We start from the raw sequence: 13,980 nt of genomic DNA, 5'->3' as shown, positions 1-13,980 counted from the left end.
CATAAAGTGAGCTCAAGTGACCGTCACATGAACACAGGTCCTGGCAGCGCAGTACACTGCTGGGAGCGAGCGTGCTCCCGGCAGTGTACCGCCGGCCGCCGACCTGATCAGATCGCCGGGGACCGAGGGGCAGGAGGACACCGGGGGGCGCCGGACAGGTGAGTATAGTATTTTTTTTTTTTATTTTTTTTTTTTACTGCAAGTGGTTCCCGCCTCAGCTGAGGAGAATACTGCTCCCCTCCGGCACCCGGCTCTCGCTGTTATCAGCGGGAGAGGCGGTCGGATGAGGGAAGTAGTACTCCTCCTCTGCTGACCTGGGTACCACCGGCACCGTTTCCGCGCCCATTGGCTTTAATTGAAACGCAGCAAATCCGCAGGTATAAATATTATACCTGCAGATTTGCTGCGGTTCAATTAAAGTCAATGGGCGCGAATTTGGGGCGGAAACGCGCACACAATTGACATGCTGCGTATATTTCTGCAATGGTAATTAATACCGTTGGAATACTTGGCAGACCCATTAACAAGCATTTTCGCAGCGCTTCCGCGCTGGAAAGGCCACCGCGGTAACACAGCGAAAATGCTGCATGTGGACTTGACCTAATACAACAAATATTCTGAAAGAATAGAAGTAAATCCGGTATAGCATGAATGTAGAAAAGTAATAATTCACACTTTACTCCCATGAGGACTCAGCAGAACAAGGAAGTTTTCAGTTTTACTTACATGTATTCTTTAAGTGCATAAGTTATGACTCTTTTCAATTGCTTGGGATATATGTGAGAAAATACCAAAGTATGTAATCCACCTGTGAGTATGTGTGTTACACATAGTATATACAGTGCTGGCCAAAAGTATTGGGACCCCTGCAATTCTTTCAGATAATACTCAGTTTCTTCCTGAAAATGATTGCAATCACAAATTCTTTGGTATTATTCTCTTCATTTAATTTGGTTGCAAGGAAAAAACACAAAAGAGAATGAAGCAAAAATCAAATCATTGATCATTTCACACAAAACTCCAAAAAAGGGCCGGACAAAAGTATTGGCACCCTCAGCCTAATACTTGGTTGCACAACCTTTAGCCAAAATAACTGCCAACAACCGCTTCCGGTAACCATCAATGAGTTTCTTACAATGCTCTGCTGGAATTGTAGACCATTCTTCTTTGGCAAACTGCTCCAGGTCCCTGATATTTGAAGGGTGCCTTCTCCAAACTGCCATTTTGAGATCTCTCCACAGGTGTTCTATGGGATTTAGGTCTGGACTCATTGCTGGCCACCTTAGAAGTCTCCAGTGCTTTCTCTCAAACCATTTTATAGTGCTTTTGGAAGTGTGTTTTGGGTCATTGTCCTGCTGGAAGACCCATGACCTCTGAGGGAGACCCAGCTTTCTCACACTGGGCCCTACATTATGCTGCAAAATTTGTTGGTAGTCTTCAGACTTCATAATGCCATGCACACGGTCAAGCAGTCCAGTGCCAGAGGCAGCAAAGCAACCCCAAAACATCAGTGAACCTCCACCATGTTTGACTGTAGGGACAGTGTTCTTTTCTTTGAATGCCTCTTATTTTTCCTGTACACTCTATGTTGATGCTTTTTCCCAAAAAGCTCTACTTTTGTCTCATCTGACCAGAGAACGTTCTTCCAAAACGTTTTAGGTTTTCTCAGGTAAGTTTTGGCAAACTCCAGCCTGGCTTTTTTATGTCTCGGGGTAAGAAGTGGGGTCTTCCTGGGTATCCTACCATACAGTCCCTTTTCATTTTGACGTCGACGGATAGTATGGGTTGACACTGTTGTACCCTCGGACTGCAGGGCAGCTTGAACTTGTTTCGATGTTAGTCGAGGTTCTTTATCCACCATCCGCACAATCTTGCGTTGAAATCTCTCAATTTTTCTTTTCCGTCCACATCTAGGGAGGTTAGCCACAGTGCCATGGGCTTTAAACTTCTTGATGACACTGCGCACGGAAGACACAGGAACATTCAGGTCTTTGGAGATGGACTTGTAGCCTTGAGATTGCTCATGCTTCCTCACAATTTGGTTTCTCAAGTCCTCAGACAGTTCTTTGGTCTTCTTTCTTTTCTCCATCTCAATGTGGTACACACAAGGACACAGGACAGAGGTTGAGTCAACTTTAATCCATGTTAACTGGCTGCAAGTGTGATTTAGTTATTGCCAACACCTGTTAGGTGCCACAGGTAAGTTACAGGTGCTGTTAATTACACAAATTACAGAAGCATCACATGATTTTTCAAAGGGTGCCAATACTTTTGTCCACCCGCTTTTTTAGGTTTGGTGTGGAATTATATCCAATTTGGCTTTAGGACAATTCTTTTTGTGTTTTTTTCATTGAAGACAAATTAAATGAAGAGAATAATACCAAAGAATTTGTGATTGCAATCATTTTCAGGAAGAAACTGAGTATTATCTGACAGAATTGCAGGGGTGCCAATACTTTTGGCCAGCACTGTAAGGTTGTGAAAGTTGTCATATATCACAAAAGTAAAGGTGAGATAGAAGGGCAGGAATAATTCTTTGGGTTTTATAGAGAATGACGGCAGCTGGTCTACTTTAAAGTGAATCTGACAGCTGATCCACGGACAGCATGCATCAGGCATTGGCCGTATGATCTCAGCTAGGAATGTTTGACTCAGAAATACTGCAGTGTTTCAGAGAAAAACATACTTAATGAGCTGCCGGGAACCAAGTGTTGCCGGAGAATAGTCAGGCAGGTGGGTCCCCGGCGGCTTCTCGCCGTCAACTCTCCTGGAGTGACAGGTCTCTCTCTGTACGCGCCTGTCCGACTAGTTTCCAGAACCGCTTGGTCCCCAGCAGCGGCGTTTCAGAGTCAAACATACCTGGCTAAGATCATACAGCCAGTGTCTGATACATGTTGCCCCTGGATCGGCTGTCAGGTTCCCGTTTATCTGATCATGTCCAGGAGTCTTTTAGGTCTTTATGACAAAAACTAAATATAACAAACAGAAACTATGCACTCAAATATTTGATTTTATTTGATTTTAGTCTGACTTTTTTTTTTTTTTTTTATTTAGGAGACATAGGGCTTGTCTATCATATCAAACTAAAAGTACAATATTTTGTCTTAGCAATGTATTATCCATACAACAATGTAAAGAGACTGAAAAAATATATATATTTTTTTTTATATACGGTAGTTAAAATCAATGGAATGCACCTCCATAAATCAACACTCTAAATCTCCTATGTATACACTGGTCTGTCTCACTCAACAGCATGCAAAACAAAGAACACAGTAACAGATTTTTATTTTAGTTTCAGGTTATTCTAAATATATAAAACAATAACAGCAAGTCAAACTGACCTAGAAAGATTGCAATGTAGAAAAAAATCCATTTAGTATATTTTTTTCAAGCATGAACCATTACATAAAAATAAGGTAGCATTTTTTTACACGTTTTCCCAGGATCAACATTTTCTTACATGAACCTAAATCTGAAGATCAGTCATCTATCAATAGTTAAAAAAAAACAAAAAAAGTTAATCAAGGTAAATAGATACTATGACATAAAAACTAGCTAAATGTGTAAAGGGATAGGCTACTTATAAATGATGTCAGTTGTACAGTCATGGCCAAAAGTATTGAGAATGAGACAAATAGTAATTTTTCCAAAGTTTACTGCTTCATTTTTTGTAATGGCAATTTGCATATACTCCTGAATGTCAAAGAGTGATCAGCTTAACAGCAATTACTGTACTTGCAAAGTCAATATTTGCCCAGAAAATGAACTTTAACCCCCAAAACACATTTCAACATCATTGCAGTCCTGCCTTAAAAGGAGCAGCTAACATCGTTTTAGTGATTGATCCATTAACACAGGTGTGGGTGTTGATGAGGACAGGGCTGGCGATCAGTCATGATTAAGTAAGAATGACATCACTGGACACTTTAAAAGGAGGCTGGTTCTAGGTATCATTGTTTCTCTTCAGTTAACCATGGTTATCTCTAAAGAAACACATGCAGCCATCATTGCACTGCACAAAAATGGCCTAACAGGGAAGAGTATCGCAGCTACAAAGATTGCACCTCAGTCAACAATCTATCGCATCATCAAGAACTTCAAGGAGAGAGCTTCCATTGTTGTCAAAAAGGCTCCAGGGCGCCCAAGAATGACCAGCAAGCGCCAGGACCGTATCTTAAAACTGTTTCAGCTGCGGGATCGGACTACCAGCAGTGCCGAGCTTGCTTAGGAATGGCAGCAGGCTGGTGTGAGTGCTTCTGCCCGCACTGTGAGGCGGAGACTCTTTGAGCAAGGGCTGGTTTCAAGGAGGGCAGCAAAGAAGCCACTTCTCTCCAGAAAAAACATCAGGGACCGGCTGATATTCTGCAAAAGGTACAGGGAGTGGACTGCTGAGGACTGGGGCAAAGTAATTTTCTCTGATGAATCCCCTTTTCGATTGTTTGGGACATCTGGAAAACAGCTTATTCGGAGAAGAAGAGGTGAGCGCTACCACCAGTCTTCTCTCATGCCAACTGTAAAGCATCCTGAAACCATTCATGTGTGGGGTTGCTTCTCAGCCAAGGGAATCGGCTCACTCACAGTCTTGCCTAAAAACACAGCCATGAATAAAGAATGATACCAGAAAGTCCTCCAAGAGCAACTTCTCCCAACCGTCCAAGAGCAGTTTGGCGCCCAACAATGCCTTTTCTAGCATGATGGAGCACCTTGCCATAAAGGAAAGGTGATAACTAAATGGCTAATGGAACAAAACATAGAGATTTTGGGTCCATGGACTGGAAACTCCCCAGATCTTAATCCCATTGAGAACTTGTGGTCAATCATCAAGAGACGGGTGGACAAACAAAAACCAACAAATTCTGGCAAAATGCAAGCATTGATTATGCAAGAATGGACTGCTATCAGTCAGGATTTGGTCCAAAAGTTGATTGAGAGCATGCCAGGGAGAATTACAGAGGTCTTGAAGAAGAAGGGGCAACACTGCAAATATTGACTTGCTGCATTAACTCATTCTAACTGTCAATATAACCTATTGGTACTCATAATATGATTGCAATTATATTTCTGTATGTGATATAAACATCAGACAAACACTAATAAAAACCAGAGGTCAGCAGATCATGTGCAAATATAATTTTGGTGTCATTCTCAAAACTTTTGGCCATGACTGTACAAAACAAGCATTTAAAAGTAGAAGCTGGTTCGCTGCACTATTTAAATGCCTCTAATACCTATAAGATGATCGCACTTGTACAGTATGTAATTCTCGGCTACATTCTTCAATCTACAATAACACTGTCATTATCATCAAAATATCACCTAAATTAGAGACGCAATCCACACTTAATAAATACATACATATACTAAAAGTAGAACTATAACTGTAAATGGTTACCAAATCAGTTTAGATTCTTGAAAAATTAACTTTTTACATGTTTTTCTGAGACCTGAATACCACTGATTTTTCTTTAGGGTAGTCGATCAATGTTTGTAAAGTTTGGGTCTGACCCCCATCCATCAGCAGAATGAAGAGAACACGGTACCCACAAGAGTTGAATGAGACAGTTATGCTAGATTTGGAAAAGCCACTTTATCAGAGTAAAAAAAAATAAATAAAAGGGATGCAGCCCTCAGGGGATAAGCCATCAATATTTTAGATCCAGAAAAACACCATTGGGTCTCATTCAGCCGTCAGTGACTTTTCTCATACACAAAAAAAAACAGTCCAATTTTCATGAGTGATTTTCTTTCATGCAATGAAAAACAAAACATTCACTATAATCTGAACCTCCCACTCCAGTCTACAGGACTTCTCTCATGCTGCACCAGTTTTTTTTGGAATGCACTACCCTAGACAATCCTGTTAATACCTAGTATCCACACTTTGAAGCACACCCTAAAAGCACATTTCTTCAGACTGGCCTATCAAATTACATCAATAATCCAAACTAACTAACTATCCCCTGTTCTCCCTACCATGCACTCAATAGCACTTTGTATCTGTATTTGTACAGATACTGGCAGGTGACTGGTTCATGCAGCTTTATTTGAATGCAGCTATTAATTATATTGATACCTGGCCCTTACAAGACGAGCACTTTATTTTTACTTTTCGTGTCCCCTTCCTATTTCCTCATAGATTATAAGGTTGCCAGCAGGGCCCTCACTCTTCTTGGTATATGTTGAGCTATGTGTTACACTGTAATGTCTGATCTTGCTTGTACAAGTACCTTAGAATTGTAAAGTGTTATGGAATATGTTGGTGTTATAGAAATAAAAAATTATTATTATTACCAATTTCAATGTTAAAAATGGACATCACAGCAGGGGAGGACATATCATTGGTGCAACCTGTGCGCTCGCACAGGGGCCCATTTCTACCTCCAAAGCAGGTACAATTTTGGGCTGCAAAGGGCCCATATATTGTACTTGCACAGGGGCCCTTTTCTGTCTGTGTCCACCAGTGCAGCACATGGATGGCATACGTGACACAAATCAAACAGGTCTCCGTTATTTTTTGCAGGCGGACGGTCTGCGAAAAAACATGGACATGTGAATAGCCCCATAGACTATAACAGGTATGTGTTCTATCCGTGGAAAACAAAGAACATGCAAGTGAAAAACAGACATTCGAATGAGGCCTTAAAGCAAATCTGTCAGCATGATTGCTCTAAGTGAACTACAGGAAGTGTCATGTTGGGGCTGGTGCACTGCTTAATATGATACTTGAGGTGAAGACATCCATGTTGTGGTTCTAGTGTAATCAGTGTTTGCAGTTTTGAGTTACTGATATGCCCGTGCTCCGGGGCAGGACTATAGGCAGGGTCTTTCCTTTGTGCTCTAGTGCTCTAGGCCAGATCAACAAGAAAAGACCGGCCTACAGGCCGCCCCGAAACACAAGTATGTTCCTCATCACAGAGCTAGCCAGACAGAGATACAGATAGGGGCAGGCCTGTGGGCCAGAATAGAAAGCGATCAAACAATGTCACATGCCCGAAAACGGTACCAATAAAAACATCAAGTCATCCCGCAAAAAACAAGCTGTCACATGACTCTGTTAACTGAAATATGGAAAAATTATAGCTCTCAAAATATGGCGATGCAAAAACTAGTTTTTTTGCAATAAAAAGCGTCTTTTAGTGTGTGACAGTGACGCGCCCCCTGGGCCGTGGGGTACTCGGTGCCGGGCCGGTCGGTGCAGGGGATGTCACAGTGGCAGTGGCCCGGTCCGTGACCCAGGGCAGTCAATAAAAGGGGATTATAATTTTATAGTTTAATGTTCATGACGCCACCTGTGGTATGCGGCTATATGGAGCCTCCGCTGCGGTGCAGATCCCCTGGAGCTGATGGTGACGCAGCAGAGTTGGTTCAGCTCTCCACAGGTAGAGCTAAGCTCCAGGGCGGTGCAGCGATGATTAATGAGGTAGATGTTGCGGTGCAGTGTAGTGCAGGGGATGGCGCAGATAATTCTAGGACACAGTGGGGTGCAGTCTTCAAGGTTTACTCACAGTTGTTGAACTCCAGGCTACCAGGGTAACCTTCCACACTGTCCTGTGTTTACCAAGGCAGGGGCTCCACAAACTCCCAGGTGTTTCAGGAGTACATAACAGGACCCCATTCTGTGTTGTCTTCCTGCGCTGGCTCTCACCCTCCTGCCCTGCGCCTCCCAACCAGTGTCCCAAGCCGGTAACCTCGGATTTTGGCGGGCAACCTGCAGTCCCCTGAATCCTACGTGGCTATCTTTTTAGCGATGTAGTTGCGGTTGTGAGCAGCTGCACCCTGAAAGTACAGAAGCCTCCGGTTTCAAGCTGAGCCTTATAGTTCTCCACTAGTTAGGGGCTGGTCCCCTTTGTGGCCTGATCCCTCCACGTTCCTGCAGATTCGGGCGCACGGGTGGCTTCCTGCACTTCCCGTGCCCCTAAGATCCCCTCACTTCTGGAGCCTTCCTCTGCTCCCTTCCTCGTCCTGCCAGTCCTCCTGGGCCTCTCACTCTAGGCCCGCTCCTCTGAGAAGAGCTCCTACAGAGCTCCTGCTCCCACTCCTTCTCCTCAGACTGAGCTCCCTCTTCCAAGATGGTTCCCCTTTTAATACTCCTTATGAAGTGCTCCCCTGTCCTTCTTCCTCCACCCACACCCACTACATGGTTCCACCCTCCAGCTAGGGACTAGGGACTGTGCTCTCCCTTAGGAGCAATCTCGCCCTTCCCTCTGAAGTGGAGTGTAATGGATGCAAGTGTGTGGGTCCCGGGCAGTACTCCATCCTTACCTGAGAGTGGGATACCACACCTCTGGATGAGATGCAGTACCTCTGTGGCGACTGAACCCGCAGGGGCGCCACAACAGCAGCCAAACATAAAAACACGATAGAAATCGGGTATCGCTGTAATTGCACCGACCCGAAGAATAAAGTCGCCTAATCAATTATACTGCACGAGGAATGGAGTAAAAAATATATAAAACCAATTCTTCACCTGCTGTTGATTTGTTCATTCGGCCTCCAAAAGATCATAATAAGTCTCGCCTCACATTTATCGTGCGCTCTGCGCTTATACTGGGGTTTCCGTGTAAATCTCTGAAATACATTATTCAGACAGAACCCCTGGCAGAAAATTCCCTATAATGAGGCAGATGGAGTCACTGTGGATGCCACTTGGATCTGTCGGCGTCCATCTTTTTATTAGGCATGCATAAAAGTGCCATGGCCCTCAGTTTTGTGCACTTCTGAAAAGAACAACACTGAACAGAGGCCAGACGGAGTCCAGAGTAACTCTGCTGCCTCATTATAGTGAATGGATGCCTCACGGGTTCATCTGAATCACGTCACTCGGAGATTTAGATGGAAACCCCAATATAAATGCTCAGCGTAAAGCGCAGGATAAATGTGATCCAAAATGTTAAGTAAAATGTTCCCAACAAAAGCTTCAACTCAATCCATAAAAAAAGCAAGTCTCCACTCAGTTCCGTCATCAGTTATCAGAAATATAAGGGCTTCCACATTACTGGTAGCACAAAGGCTCTGGAAAAGTGCCATGGCTCATCGCCCCCCAAAAGAAATCGAGCAAATTCTTCACTCCCAAATCCGAATGCCCCCCTCTCTTCTGAACTCTAGTGTGTGCCTAAAACGCAGTTAGCGTCCACGTTTGGCATTTCTGTAGCGATGAGAGCCTGCCTAATTTACGGGTGCATGTCTCCAGAAGCATGAGCTGGCCATAACGTACTGGTCTCTACAACTTACTGGTTACTACAACGGCAGTTTGCAATTTTCACTCAACAACATCCACATATGGGGTACTTCTGTGGGACAAATTTTGGTGCCATTTTTACCTATTTCCCAGCGTGAAAATGTAAAATCTGGGGCTAAAACAACATTTTGGTGGTAAAAATGTAATTATTTATTTTCTTCACTGCCCAATGGTATATAATTCTGTGATCTACCTGTGGTGTCAATATGCTCACTGCACCCCTAGATTAATTCATTGAGAGGTATGTTTCATAAAATACGGTTTCTTATGGGGGGTCTGCTGTTCTGGCACCTCAGGGGTTCTTCCAATGTGGCATGGCACCTTCAAACCAGTCCAGCAAATTCTGAACTCCAATATGGTGCTTCTTCCCTTCTGAGCTTTGCACTGTGCATCAAAAATAGTTTTCGACCACATATGGGGTATCGGCGTATATAGGAAAAATTGCACAACAAATTTTGGGGTCCATTTATCCTGCCATCCTCGTGAAAATGAAAAAATTCAGGGCTAAAACAACATTTTTGTGGGAAAAATATATTTTTATTTCATTTTTACAGATCCACGTTGGAAAATTCTGTGAAGCGCCTGTTGGTTCAAGGTGCTCACCACACATGTTAATAAATTCCTTGAGGGGTCTAGTTTCCAAAATGGGGTCACTCCAAACGCGACATGACACCCGCAAACCATTCCATCAAAGTCTGTGTTCCAAAATATCACTCCTTGCTTTTTGAGCCCTGCCGTGTGCCCAAATAATAGTTTTCCCCCACATACGGGGTATCTGCGTGCTCAGGAGAAATTGTACAACAAATTTTGGGGTCCATTTTCTCCTGTTACCCCTTAGAAAATAAAAAATTTGGGGCTAAAAAAACATTTTTGTGGGAAAAAAGGGATTTTTTTTATTTTCATGGTTCCACGTTATAAACTTCTGTGAAGCACTTTAGGGTTCAAGGTGCTCACCACATATCTAGATATGTTCCCTGAGGGGTCTAGTTTCCAAAATAGTGTCACTTGTGGGTGGGCTTCCACCATTTAGGTACATCAGGGGCTCTCCAAACGTGACATGGCGTCCACTAATTATTCAAGCAAATTTTACATTCAAAAAGTCAAATGGTGCTCCTTCCCTCCCAAACCCTGCCGTGCGCCAAAACAGTGGTTTTCCCCTACATATGGGGTATCAGCTTACTCTGGAGAAATTGCACAAAAAATGATATGGTACAATTTCTCCTGTTACCCTTATGAAAAAGCAAAATTTGGAGCTGAAAAACATTTTTGTGGGAAAAATGTGAAAATTTGATTTTTACAGCTCAGTGTTATAAACTTCTGTGAAGCACCTGGGGGTTCAAGTTGCTCACCACACATCTAGATAATTTCCCTGAGGGGTCTACATTCAAAAAGTCAAATGACACTCCTTTCTTTCCGAGCCCAGCTGTGTGCCCAAACAGTGTTTTTTCCTCACATATGGAGTATCAGCGTGCTCAGGCAGGAGAAATTGCACAACATATTGTGGTGTCCATTTTTTCCTGTTACCCTTGCGAAAATAAAAAAAATTTGGGTCTAAAGTAAAACTTTTGTAAAAAAAAAGTTAAAATGTTCATTGTTTTCTTCCACATTCCAAATATTTCTGTGAAGCACCTGAAGAGTTAATAAACTTCCTGAATGTGGTTTTGAGCACTTGGAGGGGTGCAGTTTTTAGAATAGTGTCATTTTTGGTATTTTCTGTCATAAAGACCCCTCAAAGTCACTTCAAATGTGATGAGGTCCATAAAAATATGATTTTGTAAATTTTGTTGGAAAAATGAGAAATCGCTGGTCAACTTTTTGTGTGACATACAGTGGGGAAAAAAAGTATTTAGTCTGCCACCAATTGTGCAAGTTATCCCACTTAAAAAGATGAGAGAGGCCTGTAATTGACATCATAAGTAGACTTCAAAGATCTCAATACTTTGTTATATATCCTTTGTTGGCAATGACAGAGGTCAAACGTTTTCTGTAAGTCTTCACAAGGTTGGCACACACTGTTGCTGGTATGTTGGCCCATTCCTCCATGCAGATCTCCTTTAGAGCAGTGATGTTTTGGGGCTGTCGCTGGGCAAAACGGACTTTCAACTCCCTCCAAAGGTTTTCTATAGGGTTGAGATCTGGAGACTGGCTAGGCCACTCCAGGACCTTGAAATGCTTCTTACGAAGCCACTCCTTCATTGCCCTGGCAGTGTGCTTGGGATCACTGTCATGCTGAAAGATCCAGCCACGTTTCATCTTCAATGCCCTTGCTGATGGAAGGAGGTTTGCATTCAAAATCTCACGATACATGGCCCCATTCATTCTTTCATGTACAACGGATCAGTTGTCCTGGTCCCTTGGCAGAGAAACTGCCCCAAAGCATGATGTTGCCACCCCCATGCTTCACAGTAGGTATGGTGTTCTTTGGATGCAACTCAGCTTTCTTTCTCCTCCAAACACGCCGAGCTGTGTTTCTACCAAACAGTTTTACTTTGGTTTCATTTGACCATATGACATTCTCCCAATACTCTTCTGGATCATCCAAATGCTCTCTAGCAAACTTCAGATGGGCCCGGACATGTAATGACTTAAGCAGGGGGACACATCTGGCACTGCAGGATCTGAGTCCCTGGCGGCGTAGTGCGTTACTGATGGTAGCCTGTGTAATGTTGGTCCCAGCTCTCTGCAGGTCATTCACTAGCTCCCCCCTGTGTGGTTCTGGGAATTTTGCTCACCATTCTTGAGATAATTTTGACCCCACGGGGTGAGACCTTGTGTGGAGCCCCAGATCGAGGGAGATTATCAGTTGTCTTGTATGTCTTTCATTTTCTAATTATTGCTCCCACAGTTGATTTCTTCACACCAAGCTGCTTGCCAAATGCAGATTCAGTCTTCCCAGCCTGGTGCAGGGCAACAATTTTGTTTCTGGTGTCCTTCGACAGCTCTTTGGTCTTCACCATAGTGGAGTTTGGAGTGTGAGGTTGCGGACAGGTGTCTTTTATACTGATAAGTTGAAACAGGTGCCAGTACTACAGGTAATGAGTGGAGGACAGAGGAGCCTCTTAAAGAAGAAGTTACAGGTCTGTGAGAGCCAGAAATCTTGCTTGTTTGTAATTGATCAAATACTTCTTTTCCACCAAAATTTAAAAAAAAAATCTTTCCAAATCAGACAATGTGATTTTCAGGATTTTTTTTCTCATTTTGTCTCCCATAGTTGAGGTCTACCTATGATGTCAATTACAGGCCTCTCTCATCATTTTAGGTGGGAGAACTTGCGCAATTGGTGGCTGACTAAATACTTTTTCCCCACTGTATGTCTCTGATTTAAGGCCATGAAAATTCAAAGTTTAAAAATTGTGAAATTTTCAAAATGTTAGCCAAATTTCCAATTTTTTCACAACTAAACGCAAGTCATATAAAATTAATTTTACCACTATCATGAAGTACAATATGTCGCGAAAAAACAGTCTCAGAATCAGTGGGATCCGTTGAAGCGTTCTACAGTTATTACCTTATAAAGTGACACAGGACAGAATTGTAAAAATTGGCCTGGTCATTAACATGCAAATAGCCTTCGGGAGTAAAGGGGTTAAAGAGTGACCACCAGTTAATTTTTATTTCATAAATCAATAGTACTCGGAAATAAGCAACCTAGTAATATACAGTACAGACCAAAAGTTTGGACACACCTCATTTAAAGATTTTTCATGACTATGAAAATTGTACATTCACACTGTAGGTATCAAAACTATGAATTAAGACATGTGGAATTATATACTTAACAAAAAAGTGTGAAACAACTGAAAATATCTTATATTCTAGGTTCTTCAAAGTAGCCACCTTTTGCTTTGATGACTGCTTTGCACACTCTTGGCATTCTCTTGATGAGCTTCAAGAGGTAGTCATCGGAAATGGTCTTCCAACAATCTTGAAGGAGTTCCCAGAGATGCTTAGCACTTGTTGGCCCTTTTGCCTTCACTCTGAGGTCCAGCTCACCCCAAACTATCTCGATTGGGTTCAGGTCTGGTGACTGTGGAGGCCAGGTCATCTGGCGTAGCACCCCATCACTCTCCTTCTTGGTCAAATAGCCCTTACACAGCCTGGAGGTGTGTTTGGGGTCATTGTCCTGTTGAAAAATAAATGATGGTCCAACTAAACGCAAACCGGATGGAATAGCATGCCGCTGCAAGATGCTGTTGTAGCCATGCTGGTTCAGTATGCCTTCAATTTTGAATAAATCCCCAACTGTCACCAGAAAAGCACCCCCACACCATCACACCTCCTCCTCCATGCTTCACGGTGGGAACCAGGCATGTAGAGTCCATCTGTTCACCTTTTCTGCGTCGCACAAAGACACGGTGCTTGGAACCAAAGATCTCAAATTTGGAGTCATCAGACCAAAGCACAGATTTCCACTGGTGTAATGTCCAATCCTTGTGTTCTTTAGCCCAAACAAGTCTCTTCTGCTTGTTGCCTGTCCTTAGCAGTGGTTTCCTAGCAGCTATTTTACCATGAAGGCCTGCTGCACAAAGTCTCCTCTTAACAGTTGCTGTAGAGATGTGTCTGCTGCTAGAACTCTGTGTGGTATTGACCTGGTCTCTAATCTGAGCTGCTGTTAACCTGCGATTTCTGAGGCTGGTGACTCGGATAAACTTATCCTCAGAAGCAGAGGTGACTCTTGGTCTTCCTTTTCTGGGGCGGTCCTCATGTGAGCCAGTTTCTTTGTAGCGCTTGATGGTTTT

Source organism: Phyllobates terribilis, unplaced genomic scaffold, assembly GCF_046119375.1.
Source record: "Phyllobates terribilis strain yellow unplaced genomic scaffold, ASM4611937v1 Scaffold_1__5_contigs__length_1240528914, whole genome shotgun sequence".
Taxonomy (NCBI): Eukaryota; Metazoa; Chordata; class Amphibia; order Anura; family Dendrobatidae; genus Phyllobates; species Phyllobates terribilis.
This window is presented reverse-complemented; position numbering follows the sequence as displayed.